The 16,281-nt window shown below is 37.3% G+C and overlaps 1 protein-coding gene across 4 annotated transcripts in view; it reads right to left on the bottom strand.

The window, feature by feature from the left end:
• The window catches only part of LOC126822648 (interleukin-6 receptor subunit beta), a 48,966-nt gene extending 42,926 nt beyond the window's left edge, over nt 1–6,040 (bottom strand). For 2 of the 4 annotated variants that reach the window (XR_008788050.1, XR_008788052.1), the window contains exon 1: nt 5,653–6,040. The gene's annotated coding sequence lies outside the window, so the exon portion shown is untranslated. Of the gene's footprint in view, nt 1–5,323; nt 5,620–5,652 lie in introns of those variants that run through there. The other 2 variants (XR_008788051.1, XM_050551628.2) reach the window with 2 other exon arrangements.
• Nucleotides 6,041–16,281: the final 10,241 nt, after the last annotated feature.

The following is a 16,281-nucleotide window of genomic DNA, read 5'->3' as shown; positions in this document are numbered from 1 at the left end:
ACCAAATGCTCATATTTACTCGTTCTCGACACTTGTTGATGCCTAGATGTCCTGCATGAATTCGCTCTATCATCTCTTCACGCATAGACACAGGAATGACAATTCTACTACAGTATACTAATAATCCGTTAACTTCTGTAAGTCTCTCGCGAACAGAATAATAATCATATAATCTCGGATTAACATCGCGTTTATATTGTGGCCAACCATCGCGTACAAAACGTAAAACATCTTGTGACGTTTCATCGTTTAAAGTAGCTTGACGAATATTATTTAACTGTTTATCAGAAGCTGGCCATGAACTCACAATTGGGCTCATGTACATATTTACGTCACTTTCAAGTTCATTTATGAAATTTTCCCGTTGTGGACTTCTTGACAATGTATCGCTGATAAGCATTGTTTTTCCCGGTGAGTATTCGGCGATTGGATTGTAACGCATAAGGCGCATTATCATTCTTTGACAGCGAATAGGAATTTGGTCAATATCTTTCCTATTTATTAGAGGAATTAAAGGTTTATGATCCGTAACTAGTCGATAAGAATTTAATCCCCAAAGGTATTTGTCAAATTTTTCACATGCCCACACTAGCGATAAGCACTCCTTTTCGATTTGGGCGTAACGTTTTTCTGCGTCAGTCAAAGTTCATGAGCAAAATGCTACGGGTTTCCAAATACCATCATGCTCTTGCATGATACAGCCTCCTAATCCATAGGAACTTGCGTCCCCACTAACCATTGTTGGTTTATGAATGTCAAATACAGCTAGCACAGGTTTCGAAGTTAAAATATCCTTAATTTTATTGAAAGCTAAGTCTTGGGCTTTATCCCATCTCCAAGCAACATCTTTGTGTAATAACTCGTTTAACAGTTGCATAACACTCGAAAGGTTTGGTATATAACATCCTAAATAGTTGATCATACCGATAATACGGCGCAATTCTGGAACATTTTTCGGCACTTCAATGTTATTGATAGCAGATACTTTATTAGGTTGGGGAATTACCCCATTCGGCGTAATTTTATGTCCCAGAAAATCAATCTCCGTTTTCCGAAATATACACTTTTCTCTATTGAGTTTTAAACCACTTTCGTTTAACCTTATTAACACATTTTGAAGATTTCTATCATGTTCCTCGAGGTTTGATCCAAAAATATAAATATCATCCATGTAAGTGGTGGTTCCTTGAAAATTTACTAAAATCTGATGCATTATACGAATAAAAATTTCGGGAGCGCTTCAAATACCAAACGGTAGTCTCTTAAACCTATATCGTCCCGATGATGTTATAAACGTTGTCAATTTCCGACTCTCCTCGTCGAGAGGTACCTGGTTAAATCCACCTGAAGCGTCTAACCGACTTATGTAACGCGCATTTGCTAACTTATGTAAAATGTCTTCAAACGTTGGTAAGACGTATCTTTCACGTTTAACAGCTTTATTTAACTGTCTTAAATCGACGCACAGTCGCACTTGACCCGAAGGTTTCAAAATATGTGTTATGGGCGCACACCAATCTGATGGTTCTGTTACAGATTCGATAAATCATTCTCAACTAATCTCTTGATTTCGTCGTTTGTTTTCTCTTGTAACGGTATCGCGACTCGTCTTGCCGTGTAAACAGCATAAGGAACAGCATCGTCCTTTAACGTAATATGAACGGGTTGACAATTTAATAATCCTACTGGTCCAAAAACTTCATCATTCACCGTTTCAATTCGTTTTATTAATCCCATTTTAACAGCAGTTGCATGACCTAATAAATTATGAGAACTTTGTCCTTTAATTTTGTAAACATCAAAACTATACCACTGATTTTTATACAAAGTTTCTACGCTAAAGCATCCTAAACACATTAATTTTCCTCCTGGACTACTTAAAACAATATCACACGGTTTTAATTTCGGTTTCGGATTTAATTGACTATATGTTTCTTCACAAAATACTGCGGTATCCGCACCTGAATCAATTTTAAGGTCAATAAGCTTTCCAAAAATTGGCAAACTCACATGCCACGGTGGTTCTGATTTATCATTACATTTGTTTACGTCACTATAAACACTTCCAAGAAATGAGGACGAATTTTGACACGAATTATTCGAAGGCACTACTTTCTGTTCTAAAGATACATTCTGAATTGAGGCATTTTCAAATTCTTGACACATTTGTCCAAATTCTCTATCTTGATTATAATACCGCTTATTATGAGAACTATTAACTTCACTTATTCTTTTTGAATGACATCTGACAGCAAAATGTCCTAAGTTTCCACACTTTCTACAATGTTCACGTGAAGCTGGGCAATTATTATAACTATGACGTCGATTACACGATGAACAGTTGTTACGTCTATACCGATTCCTTTGATGTTCATATTGTACACGATTACTGTTAAATTTATATAAACATTGTTTATTATTGTATCCTTTATTAAAGAGATGTTGTGGATTTGATGTCTTTTGCGGAGACAAGTATTTACGCGGTACCCATGGTGACGACGCGTTCTGAGGGCTATAGCGTTTGAAACTGTCTCGATTTCTGTGACCTTGTCTACTCATCGAATTAATGTCTAGTCTAGACTCCTCCGTTTCAAATTTATTTTGCGTTTTCACCAGTTCTGTATTTCGCGCGATTTCTATAGCTCTATCCAAAGTTAAAGTATTTGATTCAATTTGTAGTTTTAATGACACTGATTTATCCTTTAATCCAACGACAAGTCTATCCAAAATTCTCCTGTCAACGTCATCAAAATCACAATGTTCACTGGCTTCATATAATCTCCTGATAAATAATTATACGCTTTCATCGTCTTCTTGGGTCATTGTATTAAAAACACTTCTGTCAAATATGACGTTTCTCTTCGGCACAAAATAATTGTCAAATTTCTTTAACACTTTATCATAATTTTCCTTGTCTTCATCCTCGTCGAATGTGAACATATTAAAAATTTTCTCAGCAGTTTCACCCATACAGAAGATAAAAGCACTGACCTGAATATCTCCGTCTTCTTCGTGTAATTTGCATCCTTTGCGATAACGACAAAATGACTGCTTCCAAACTGGCCATTCATTGGGCTTGTCAAACTGGAACTTTTCTGGTTGTCTCAATTTCGCCATTGTATTTTGTCAGCTTTATGAACATAGTTGATGAACGAATTTAATGTCCCAACACAACTGTGCTACAATCCTCTTCTCAGTTGATGAACGAATTTAATGTCCTAACACAACTTTAAGGTAAACCTGTTTACTTCTGACACCATGTTGCATTCATATATAATGCGTGCTGCTGGTTGCTTGGCATGACAGACTGGCCCCATTTCATACTTCATAATTATAGACCCAATATATATATAACAAAGTCAGGATCAGGATAATACTACTTGTATTATAGACCCAATATATATATAACAAAGTCAGGATCAGGATAATACTACTTGTATTATAGACCCAATATATATATAACAAAGTCAGGATCAGGATAATACTACTTGTATTATAGACCCAATATATATATAACAAAGTCAGGATCAGGATAATACTACTTGTATTATAGACCCAATATATATATAACAAAGTCAGGATCAGGATAATACTACTTGTATTATAGGAAATAACTAAATATACAAAACCATAAGTAAGCATATCAACGTAGCATAATGACAGACGACCTACTCTCATGAGATCCAGAACTCTACTGTCCCTAACTGACCACTACACGTGCAGACTCACTATAGTCTCTTTCAACATTACGTCATAACGTCTGTATCAAATTAGTGGTTATACTAAATCACTCAACAGAGACCATTAAATAAAGACACTATCCCGCACGTCCTTTTCAATGAAATACGTCACACGAGTCCAATATTTCATATTATGTAAATGATGAAATATATCGCACAAATCCAATATTTCATCGAATAATATAAATAATGCACGATGTTCAAGTTGCCCATACATTATTTGAAATAACGGTACTCTAACATCAGAGGATGACATCACATCAGTATTTGAATAAAAATAACTTAAGACTACCAGGTTAGAAGAAATGACATAGGTGTACGGGCTCGATGAATGTGAAGGGGGCAGAACTTGAAATGCCCGAAAAATTTGGGGTTACAGACCTTGGCATCGGTCATCTGCGAAAGGCAAAGGCGGAGAGTTAATTGTGTAAGGACCCCCCACACCAAGAAAATTTTAAATATTTGACGGCCACAAACGGTTTTTCCTGCTATTCCATCCCATGAAAACAGCAACTTCAAAGTAATCTAATATGGTCTTACTTAGGTTGATGACTTGAATACCAACTAACTAACTGTTCATAGTCCACAGGAAATTTAATTGCCGCAATCTCCTTTGACTGCTATTCCAGCCCAAAAATACAGCAACTTTAATGTGGTCAAATATAGCCTACCCTAAGTGGCTGACCTGAATCCTAAACAACCAATCAATCATCTCCAGAAAATTTAACCACAAAGTAGAGTGGCTCCAGAGAGAGAGAGAGAGAGAGAAATGGGATTTAACGTCCACTCGACACAAACTATGTCATTTCAGGATTAACATATGGTTTAATTTTATTTCAATAATTCGCTTGCGCGTAGGGGTCTTTAGCAGTGGGAGGAAACCGGAGGACCCGGAGAAAACCCACGAGGTTGGACAGGCGACCCTACTCCTTGCCACGTACAACCGGGGATTCGAAACCACGCCAGTCGACTCAATGACAGACTTTCTGATACAGCGCGCGCACGCTAACCATTCAGCCATCCATACCCCCCCCCCCCCGGAGGAAACCGGAGGACCCGGAGAAAACCCACGAGGTTGGACAGGCGACCCTACTCCTTGTCATGTACAACCGGGAATTCAGAACCACGCCAGTCGACTCAATGACAGATTTTCTGATACAGCGCGCGCACGCTAACCATTCAGCCATCCAACCTCCCGGAGGACCCGGAGAAAACCCACGAGGTTGGACAGGCGACCCTACTCCTTGTCATGTACAACCGGGGATTCAGAACCAGAAAGGGTCCAGACAAAATATTTTAAACCATAGACCTAGTCAATTCAGTACCAATTGAAAGAAAAGTAAAATTTGTGTTTAATTAGATTTTGGGCACTTTATTTTGCCAACTAGATGAAATAATAATTTTTGTTTACACTTTACCTGTCTGCCTAAAAAGTAAAATTGCACGAAAGTTGGGGGGGGGGGGGCACTGCTCCCTCTTGTTTGTAGGCCTATGACAAATGAAACTAATTTGTTTCAACTAGTAGGACTACTCCTAAATATACTTTCATGTGGTTATTATTAAGGCTCTATCGCATACATTACCGCTACCGCTTCACCAATCGCTGATCCATAACTTTTTCTTCTTTTTTACTACTGGTCCGGTCCTTTAAAAGTTAATGCTGTTTTTTATTCCACCGACCCACCGACTCTAGTTTTGTTGAGCCAAACGTAAACACAGTGTTATTCAATTCTTTGTTTACCTCTTACGACAGAAATCTTATTTATTGATGCGTATGATTGCTCCGGTTTGGGCCATAATTCGTAGAATCAGTAAAACTTTTCATGGTAATACGGTTCTGTTATCTTAAGTTGAGTGACACAGTATCTTGTTTTTAGAACAGCGTATTTTTAAAACAGAGAGGCCTACTTACCCCAATCAATGAAAACACATAACCCATCACGTAATATTCCAAATGGTTTACATGATGACAATTAAACTGATGTCTATAAACAATTCTCTATTCTCTATTGCGTAAAAATTGAATAATTTACTTCCTTGAACAATCTCTCAACAGCTTGATCTATTTGTTAAGGCCAACTCAATTTCCGTCAAGGTCGCTGAGATTTCAATAAGGTGTTAGAGCACGTGATTGTTGGCGAGATTGTAGGTTAGGGTTAGGGTAAGCCTTAGGGTCAGGGTTGGGATTAGCGCTAGCTGTGTTTACATCTCGTGACCTTTGACCAAACTTGACGTTGGCCTTATCTAATAGACTAACCCTCTCGCACTCGCATTCCCAATCTCCCAAACAGAGTTGTCTTCCATAGTTCACACTATGCTGAATAGCGGATATCCATTCGGCAAATCTCGACAGGTACCGGAATCTGCCGAGGTTTGCCGAGTGAGCGGAGACTTGTGTGTACACACTGCACGCAGCGACCCATCTACGCCATACTGCCCAGAATGTCAGCCGGAGCTAGCTGTAGATAGGCAGCCTAAGTTTGGGATGTTGTGTGTAGCGAATGCCGTATTCCTACATCCGGATTCGAAAAGAAGATAGCATACATATTCCTGTATTAATCACGATAATACTTGTTACCTTCCTATTATAAAATTGTTGCCTTTATTTTAACTTTTAAGACCTATTAATGCATAATATATCCATCCTCTTCCCGCCCCAATGGCAAGGTTCCCCCCTTTGGCCTTTGTCATTGGTGAAGGCCGAATGGCGGGCCTGTCAATTAAGGACAGCTGTCTAGTCCTTCGGAATGAACGAAAAACCGAGGTCCCATGTACGCATTGGTGTTCACGTAAACGATCACTTGGCAGTTAGAAAACCCCAAGACTATTACTGTAAAGATACTAAAATATCGCACACTAGGCAAACTGGGCATTTTAAGACATATTAATGCAAAAAATAAAAAATACTCCTGGTAAAACACTCTCCACTTTACTTCATTCTGACATACATTAAATCATATACGCTAGCTGTCTGTCTTCTATAGGCGTCTTCGGATTAATAATGTATACAATATATATATATATATATATATATATATATACATATAAACCCAAGACTATTACCGCAAACATACTAAAATATCGCACACTAGGCTAACTGAGCACGCAAAAAAGCCAAAGGGGCCTATGTCCATTTTACATCAAAAAGCACACAAACTCTAGTTTTGATGGCTCCAAGATCTTTATTTTACCAAGTATGGACTGACACATAAGGTATGAACATGCCAAAGTTCATTAACTTCCTATGGTGGCGTTTCGATTTATATCATTGCAAATTTCCTAGCACCCTGATTCGAGGGGAGGTTCGTTGGCTCAATAAACAAAGGGTACGCCCATGCTGCTTCTAAAACCACCCAAACCAGCTTTGTTGGGATGACTATAATTACGCGATACATATCGTTACATTAAGTATATAAACCTAAACAGTTAAAAGACTTGAAAGATTAATGAAATATCAATTCGGACATCGGTCAATTACTACTTTAACTAAAATTATATCATAAAATATATACAAAGATACATTATAGGACTTATAGCATTTTCGTCTATACTTTTCTGTAATTTCACAGTTAATTTTATAAGGGGTGAGGGGGAGGAACTAAGATTTGACGCCCAGTTAGTTATTTCTTTGGTATTTTGGACAGTATAGCCTGTAATTTTAATGTCTTCATTTAAAAAAAATTGCCTATTCAAATATAGGCCTATGTGTATATGCTATATGTCTAGCCTATTTTATTACTTTCTTTTCTCTGATGTTTAAACAAACAATACATGTAACCAGACAGACATTTGTTTTGTAGACCAGATAAGGCAATGTTCTCCTCTCGGTCTCCGGGGTATAGGGGATGTTTATTCCATACTTTGAAGGGAATTAACACCAAGGTCCGTCTATGACGTAAAAGGATTGGGGTGTTATAAAAGAGGGTGTTGAGTGAAATTCAGGAGAGCTCACCAGTCTGTCAGAGCAGCCATCAAAGCTATATACACGATATTGAGAACGAGTAACATTGATGCTAAGAGGTTTTAATAATAAAGTTGTATAAACGACTTAATCTGTAGTTATATTTACGATCACGAAGAAAACACAACAAAGAAGTCAGGTATTACTACATTAGGTGGTTGTCCTTAATTCCAATCAACCAATCAATGGTTTACAGTCCACAAGAGACGCAACCGTCGGTAGACAATTTTGAACATTTAAAGGCCGCAAATGCGTCTCCTGTTATTCCAACCCGTGGATACAGCAATTTCAACGTGGGCCAATATAGGCTTAGCCTAACTTAGCTGGCTAGTCTGAATTCCAAACAACCAATCAATCGTTTAGTCTACGGCTGGTGAAGTCGGTCCTTGTGGTGTATGGGGAAGGAGAGGCCTTGCGCTTCCCGCGAAAAATTTGAAAATTTAAAGGAGCTAAATCGCTAATATTTGGGACCTAGAAATTGACACAAATGGGTCGCAACACATATAATAATGTAATGTGAATGTATATAAACTGATTTACATTCAACCGTTTCTGTCTTTGATGTAATTTCTAATCAGTTATGTTCGACGAAATACGCCAGAAGTCTTAATTGAATGGCAATCTTTGTGATAGAATACATAACTCTTATTTATTAAAAAGATATTTTAATACTGGATAACATATTTACAGGTACATAATAACATCATTTGGTTGGGTAAAGTTACGTCTAGCTATAGCTGCTTCCCCTCGGCCTCACAGGACCCCTCTGCCCGGTGTCGAGGGCAGACCCTCTCCCGAGGTCCGGGAGACCTCTCAGCCTCTACGGGTCTCTCTTGTCCCTCCTTTGTATTTCCTGCCTGCTTGTAAACTAGGCTTTTTATATCAGTTAAGGCACGCCATAGTTAATACCATTAGTAATCAGAACAATGAAAAGTAATTATTAAGATTCACACATCTTATCTCTAGACAATATGTGTTAATGCTTGTTACCTAAACCTTATATCATAATATACTTGTCTAAGACAAGCCGGGGGGTTGGGTGGCTGAATGGTTAGCGTGCGCGCGCTGTATCATAAAGTCGGTCATTGAGTCGACTGGCGTGGTTTCGAATCCCCGGTTGTACGTGGCAAGGAGTAGGGTCGCCTGTCCAACCTCGTGGGTTTTCTCCGGGTCCTCCGGTTTCCTCCCACTGCTAAAGACCCCTACGCGCAAGCGAATTATGTAAATAATATTAAACCATATGTTAGTCACGAAATGACCTAGTTTGTGTCGAGTGGACGTTAAACCCCATTTCTCTCTCTCTCTCTAAGACAAGCCGGCTATACATTGTTTGAGTAACCCATTATATCTTATATAATACTATGAAATAACCCTCACACACCTGATGCAGATTACATTTTACAATTAATCTGTCACATGTCCAAAATGAGTTACAAATGAAAAATATAATTTAAAATATGAATTCAAAATACAATAATAAAATTTAGATCCCAAATGATATTGTATTACATTCTTCCCTTAACCACAATTTTAAAATAGTGGAATATATAAAATAATATATGAAACGATTTTAAAACAATAAAAGATTAAAGCATAATACAATATTGAAATTTAGATCACAATAAAAGCAGATATTTTCAATGGTTAAAAAAAAAATGTTCAGTAGTCTACGGAGTAACGCCGGGGTAAATATAGTGTCGCAAAAGTTATATACAAGAAGCACAACATCGAAACTAAAAATATTCACAAAAGTATAAGCGTCACTGGTCCTAGAACCTAGATCAGTATATTCTATGAATAAAGGCACATCTACGTGGGAACACAGTTCGCGGAAAAATCGTCACACAAATGAATGTCATATAAATGATAAATGAAATACACGAACATAATCATCTTCACACGCGATCCAAATTAGGGAATCCACCATTTAAACATATATTTTCAACCATGTATGCATCACCATGTATGCACCTATTCTCCTTTATGTCAGCATAATTATATTTTCCACCATGTATGCATAACCATGGATGCATATTCTTCTTCATGTCGGCATAATTATATTTTCCACCATGTATGCATCACCATGTATGCATATATTCTTCATCATGTCAGCATATATTTCGTATGCTCTGCTTTGTCGAGGTATGGTGAATGGATAATTTCTTCTTTCTCAAGCTCACTGCGGCTTGTGGCTTTTAGCCGTCACCATCTTCTTCAATACTTTATACACGGTATCGTCACCTTCTTTGTTTATTTATTGGCCGCTATTATTCTTGTCGGTTAGTCTTTTTCCTTTCCATACCGCCTGGCCAACGGTGCTTAATGACATGTCGTGTCATGAGAAATATTTTAACTGCCATGCGTGCCCAAGTTTTATCATCTGCTTATTATATCATGGAGTGAACTCAATTAACTTTTAATCAAATTAGTAAGTGGAACAGACTATTTTAATATATTTACATTAGAATTGACATAAACTAAACTGAAAGTAGGAGGTCACATTTAACTAATCTTAAATAAGATATTTTGGAAAGAACCTATCAAAATTAACGGTGGTTTTATCTCTATAATTTTTAAACAAAACACAAAACAATACATCACATTCGCTCTTAATTCCGAGCAAGACCCGCCTGGGGTGAAACCCATTCCGCCGTATGGGAATTTCACATAAAAACTCTCCCGTAACATCTCGGGCTTCCCAATCGCATATTATTGGGGTTAACACAAATAAAACTTCTCTCTCACGTAACATATCGTGACATCCCGTAAATCCCGGGGTTAAACTAATCCCACCTTATAGGAATTGCACATAAAACTCTTCCCGTAACATATCGGGCATTATTGGGGTTAACACAATTAAAATCTCTCCTGTAAAACCCGGGGCAAAATATATATATATATATAGACAAAACAACAACAAAAAAATATAAGAGATAAAACCGTTTATACCGTGTGAATATTAATGAGTTATATCTCTCAATTAGGATACGCATAACTCGATTCCAGTTAATTAAACAATCATAAAACATTTCACTTCGAATTATAGGCATATAATAGTTACTACTAATTTTTAGCCAAAATATGTGTTCAAAACAATTATAATTTACATATTATTTTAAAAAAATCAACATAACTCATTGTAAAACAAAGTAAATGTTTGTTTTAGTAATTTTTATACAAATAGTTGAGTACTGTTCCACTACTAGCAATATCTTTAATTTTTGAATAAGATACAACAGATGAATATCATATTTCTTAACACTAGAAAATGGTTGAGCTAATTGAGTTACTACATAATGTTTAAGCGTTGAAGACAAACCGCTTATTTCGGCAGTTAAATTATTAAACATCACACTATCATTGACCGTGGCCATGCTTAGGATCAGAAAAATACTTACTTAATAAAATTCTTCTATCTTAGGTACATAACAACATCTTTTGGTTGGGTGAAGTTACGTCTAGCTATAGCTGCTTCCCCTCGGCCTCACAGGACCCCTCTGCCTGGTGTCGAGGGCAGACCCTCTCCCGAGGTCCGGAAGACCTCCCAGCCTCTACGGGCCTCTCTTGTCCCTCCTTTGTACCCTTCTTTGTACCCTTGCCTGCCTGCTTGTAAACTAGGCTTTTTATATCGGTTAAGGCACGCCATAGTTAATACCATTCGTAATCAGAACAATGAAAAGTAATTATTAAGATTCACACATCTTAGCTCAAGACAAAAGGTTTCAATACGTGTTAAGCCTGAATCTTATATCATATAGACACTCCGAGTATACATGTTTGTACAATCCATTAAATCTTACATAATACTATTTCAACAACCTACACCTGATATAAATTAAATCTTACAATTAATCTGTCAGTTAATATATGTCTAAAATTGAGTTACAAATAAAATATGAATTAAGAATACAATATTGAAATTAAAGGTCTCAAATGATATTGTATTACATCTTTAGCGTCTGGTTATTCCAGTCTACACCGATGATATTTATTGCACATGCTCTCCAGATAAGAACATAGCGTCACCATTTGACCTGACTTGTGGAATGTGTCTAGCCGCGTTCTTTGAGTCCCTTGTTCCAAATGGCGCTGAAACGCATTATGATACACGATTCGTGTACCAATGGTAAATTTGTTATTTTTGTCGTGAATATTGGATATCAGAAGCCCATCTTTTCCCATGTAAGATCACAAGACCAATGTTGATTTGAATTGACTAATATTTCGTGTTTTCAATGTCGAAGATTTTTGATGATATTGAGTTAGATACTTAGCTACTTTAACTGACACAATTCGTCAATAGGCAGACGAAGTGACTTATCGTCAATAGTTTGCGGTAGGAAGATAAGTCACTTCGTCTGCCTATTGACGAATTGCGTTATTCTTCTATTCGAGGAGCTTCAAAATTGTCCAATGGCTTTGCAACGGAAATCCCACCCTATGCCGACCTGAATTCTAATCACCCAGTCAGACTGTTGCAGCTGCATTCACAAATAATAATCGGAACCCGAAAAATGTCGCACAAAGTAAAGTCGCTCCAGACAAAATGTTTTTATTCTCGGTATTAAATTAATTTTAAAAAAAAGTAAAATTAGTATTTTATTAGATTTCAGACACTTAATTTGCCACCTAGATGATAGAATAAATACTTATTTACCTTTTTTTGGATATTTACCTGTATTTGGATATTTTGAGACACAAGTTTATGCCAAACACCATATCCATATTGAGCCTCATCTACTATTAAGCATTGAACCAATAATTTTTATATTTGCTGTAATTTATGTTGATTATAAAAATATTAACAACCAACAAGATCCCTGTCTTCATTTAGTCAACAACGAAAAAATCAAGATTTGCACTTAAAGGCTCAATACCACTCCTGTTGTAACTGAATAATATGTCCCAATCTTTATTCTGGTCAACAAATTGTACTATTTTACAATATTTCAATTAATGGATGATACAAATTTCATCTTAACACACCTTATTTAAAAATTTTGAAAAATTCAACATAATGTTTTGAAACGTCTAACGTAAACCTTTTCAAATGAAACTTCGATTTAAAAATATTTTCGAACCCTCTGAACAAGTAAAATAGGATATAATGGATAATTTACACAACAGGTAGGACACTTATACATCTTGTACTTAGATAGAGATATTATTTATTTTCTGGAGCTTTGAAGCCAACAAGGGTGTTATTGTCCCTTTAAATAATAAATGACTAATTTGTGACATATATAAATAAGCTCTATTATACTAATCTGTGGTAACATATAGATAGTAATATGTAGGTTTATTAAATATTCACATGATTGTATTCCTGATTGTTTTCAAATTTGAGTGAAGTCTGTGTCACTACAGGCCCGGGACTGTACAGCGCAGTGGACGCTTACGGCTAGCCCACGGATCTATTCACTTTATCTGAATTGTTCGTTTGTTTGTGAGTTCTGCGTAATATGTCTTGTCCGTATGTTTGTTTTTGTGTAAATTATGTGTGGTGCAGTCCCCCTGCACTTACTAATAGACAAGACGGATCCCACGTAGACAAACTACCAGCGGCTGCCAGGCAGGATACGCCCACATTTTGCAAGAGATGGATAGAGAACAAGCTAAACAAAAAGCGATTTTTCGTACAATCAAGGGCCATACTTCTGGGATTTACGATCCAATATGCGCGAATATCGACAGGAATCAAGATCTTTGGGTTATAAAGATATATTTCAAGTTTCATAAATATCTTATTAAAGTTGTTACTTCTAGAGGGTTCACAAACTTGATATAACATATTTTTACACTATTTGCGCACGAGAGGCGGCCATTTTGTCCGGCAGTTATGGTTCCATTTTCACGAAATTCGAACTCGGCCGTCATTAGGGTGTAACGGTGATATATTCAAACGTTTATGAATGAATGAATGAATGAAATGAGGTTTTATGGCACGTCAGCTCCAACCGGGCTATATTGCGCCAAATATATTGTGAAAATATTCGAGACAAAATAAAAGAAATCACAGAAATATATTTATATCCATAAATAAAAACAAATATCACAGATAATAGATACAATTAAAAATAAATATCAAATACTTTAAGAATATAAATAATTAAAATGAAAGAAAACGGGTTACATGTATACAATTAAAACTTATAATAAAATTTTGTCTCTTTTAAAAAGTTTAGGATTTTACAATATAGCTCCGGCTGAGCAAAGAAATGGTGTAATACCTGACAACGGTAATAATTAGATCTATTATTTCCAAGATACTTGCACTCAATCAAAGTGTGCTTCATCGTCAAAGGTACTAGACAGTGTTCACATACTGTTTGAGGCTCTCGCTTTCAGATGAAAAAATGTGTTAAAAAAGTATGACCAACGCGAGAACGACACCCAACAACTTCATCCCCCCCTGTTGGTACTATAGGAGTTGGGCCAATCCCCAAGGAGAAGCTTGATATTTGTGCCAGCAAGATCCCAGCGGTCATAAATGAGATGATTTATTGATGACTTAAAATCTTGATATGGAATTAAAAATCTGCTTTATCATTCCCCTTTATATCAACGTAACTGGTGAGCCGGCAAAAGACGATGTCTTTGCTGACAAACCCATAAGATAGTAACCTACGATAGACATCTGCTACCAATGGATGTCCAGGCTGTCTGTTATTAATTTCTTGTAGTGAGGACAAAGAATCAGAAAAGATGATGTATTTTAAATCTGATGAGGACTGGATGAACTCCCAAGGCCTGGAGAATAGCCCGAAGCTCAGCTGTAAAAATAGAAGCAGCAGGTGGAAGGCTTACAGAAATGGTCTCAGATGGTGTCACGGTAGCCGAAGCTACCAGATCATCATATTTCGAAGCATCTGTATATATTGGAGCATAATCACCATATTTAGACCTTAGCTCTCGAAAGAGAGACTGAAACACCGTAGAGCTAGTATCTCTCTTTTTATGTTGCGTAAGATCGAAAACGATCTTTGGGGGAGATATAGACCACGGTGGAGTTCTAAAGAAAGGGATATTCGCAATACTGTCAAGGCTGATACCAGCCTCAGACAAAGGGGGTTGTATGCGAATACCAAATGGTGGAATAACTTTAGACTTGAGAAGATATAAATGCTCATGATATGGTCTAAATATGGTGAAATATGGTTTGGTAAAGAAGCTATTTTCGGAGCATACTGCAGGGCCAGCTTATCACGTCTGTGGAACCCCCATTTAATCAGGAAATGGGTCAGAGAATATTGATCCCAGTCGTACCTTAAATGACCTATCTTCCAGGAAATTTTTAATGAAGATAGGTAAGCGACCGAGGTTATGGAGGTCGGGCATGATACCATGTTTCCACGTGGTATCATATGCTTTCTCCAGATCAAAAAATATTGCAACTAAATGTGCAGTGAGTGCTCGTGCACCTCGACGTATAAACTGTCCACTGGGGATGTACGAAATGCTCCTAAACTGATTCTAAGTCGATGGTTGTGTACGGTGTCGAGCTCTTTGAGATATGACTCGCGGGCAGACCCATACACAATACACCCATAATCGAGTTTTGATCTAATAATCGGAGCAAGACCTAAGACCTTACGGTCAGCCCCTCAGTCAGTATTTGATAAGACTCTCAATATGTTTAGGGGTTTCAGACATTTCGTTTTTAGATTTTTAATGTGGGGGATAAATGATAACTTCTTATCAAATATCAGCCCCAGAAATTTGGTTTCATCCACAACTGGAAGGCGGTTGCCATCCAAGAAAAGTTCTGGATCTGGATGTAAACCTCGTTTCGGACAGACATGCATGCACATCGATCTGAAAGTCATCAACATAAAGAGCGCCCTTTGTATCTGGTTTAAGGCACGCTTGGATAGTATTAATTTTTTTCGCAAAAAGAGTTGGAGATAAAATACTTCCCTGTGGAACCCCAATTTATTCAGGAAATGGGTCAGAGAATATTGATCCTAGTCGTACCTTAAATGACCTATCTTCCAGGAAATTTTTAATGAAGATAGGTAAGCGACCGAGGTTATGGAGGTCGGGCATGATACCACGTTTCCATGTAGTATCATATGCTTTCTCCAGATCAAAAAATATTGCAACTAAATGCTGCTTCTGGATGAAAGCGTCCCTGACGAACGTTTCAAATCGAAAGTGATGATCAAGAGTGCTCCTTTGGGACCGAAATCCACATTGGAGGTCAGTAATGAGGTTGTTGGACTTGAGGTACCAAACAAGCCTTCGATTGATCAAAATCTCCATAGTTTTGCAAATGCAGCTAGTTAAAGCGATCGGACGATAGTTGGTAGGATTCGTATGATCTTTACCCAGAATAAACAAAGTGCCTACCCTTGCAATTGATACAACACAAATCCACCTGGCAGGTAGCGCTCTCATGACCATCATGACCATCATGACCACAGCTAGCGCAGGTGTCGTTAACGATTATGTCAAGACCGATCGTGTCCGTCAGGTCACGCTCACACACAAGGGTCAATAGTTCATTGAGGAGTGCCTGTTTCATTACTGAATGCATAACAGTTTTTACTAATTTGAGCTTTTAAAAAAAGCTGGCTCGTA

Source organism: Patella vulgata, chromosome 5, assembly GCF_932274485.2.
Source record: "Patella vulgata chromosome 5, xgPatVulg1.2, whole genome shotgun sequence".
Classification (NCBI taxonomy): Eukaryota; Metazoa; Mollusca; class Gastropoda; family Patellidae; genus Patella; species Patella vulgata.
This window is presented reverse-complemented; position numbering and strand designations above follow the sequence as displayed.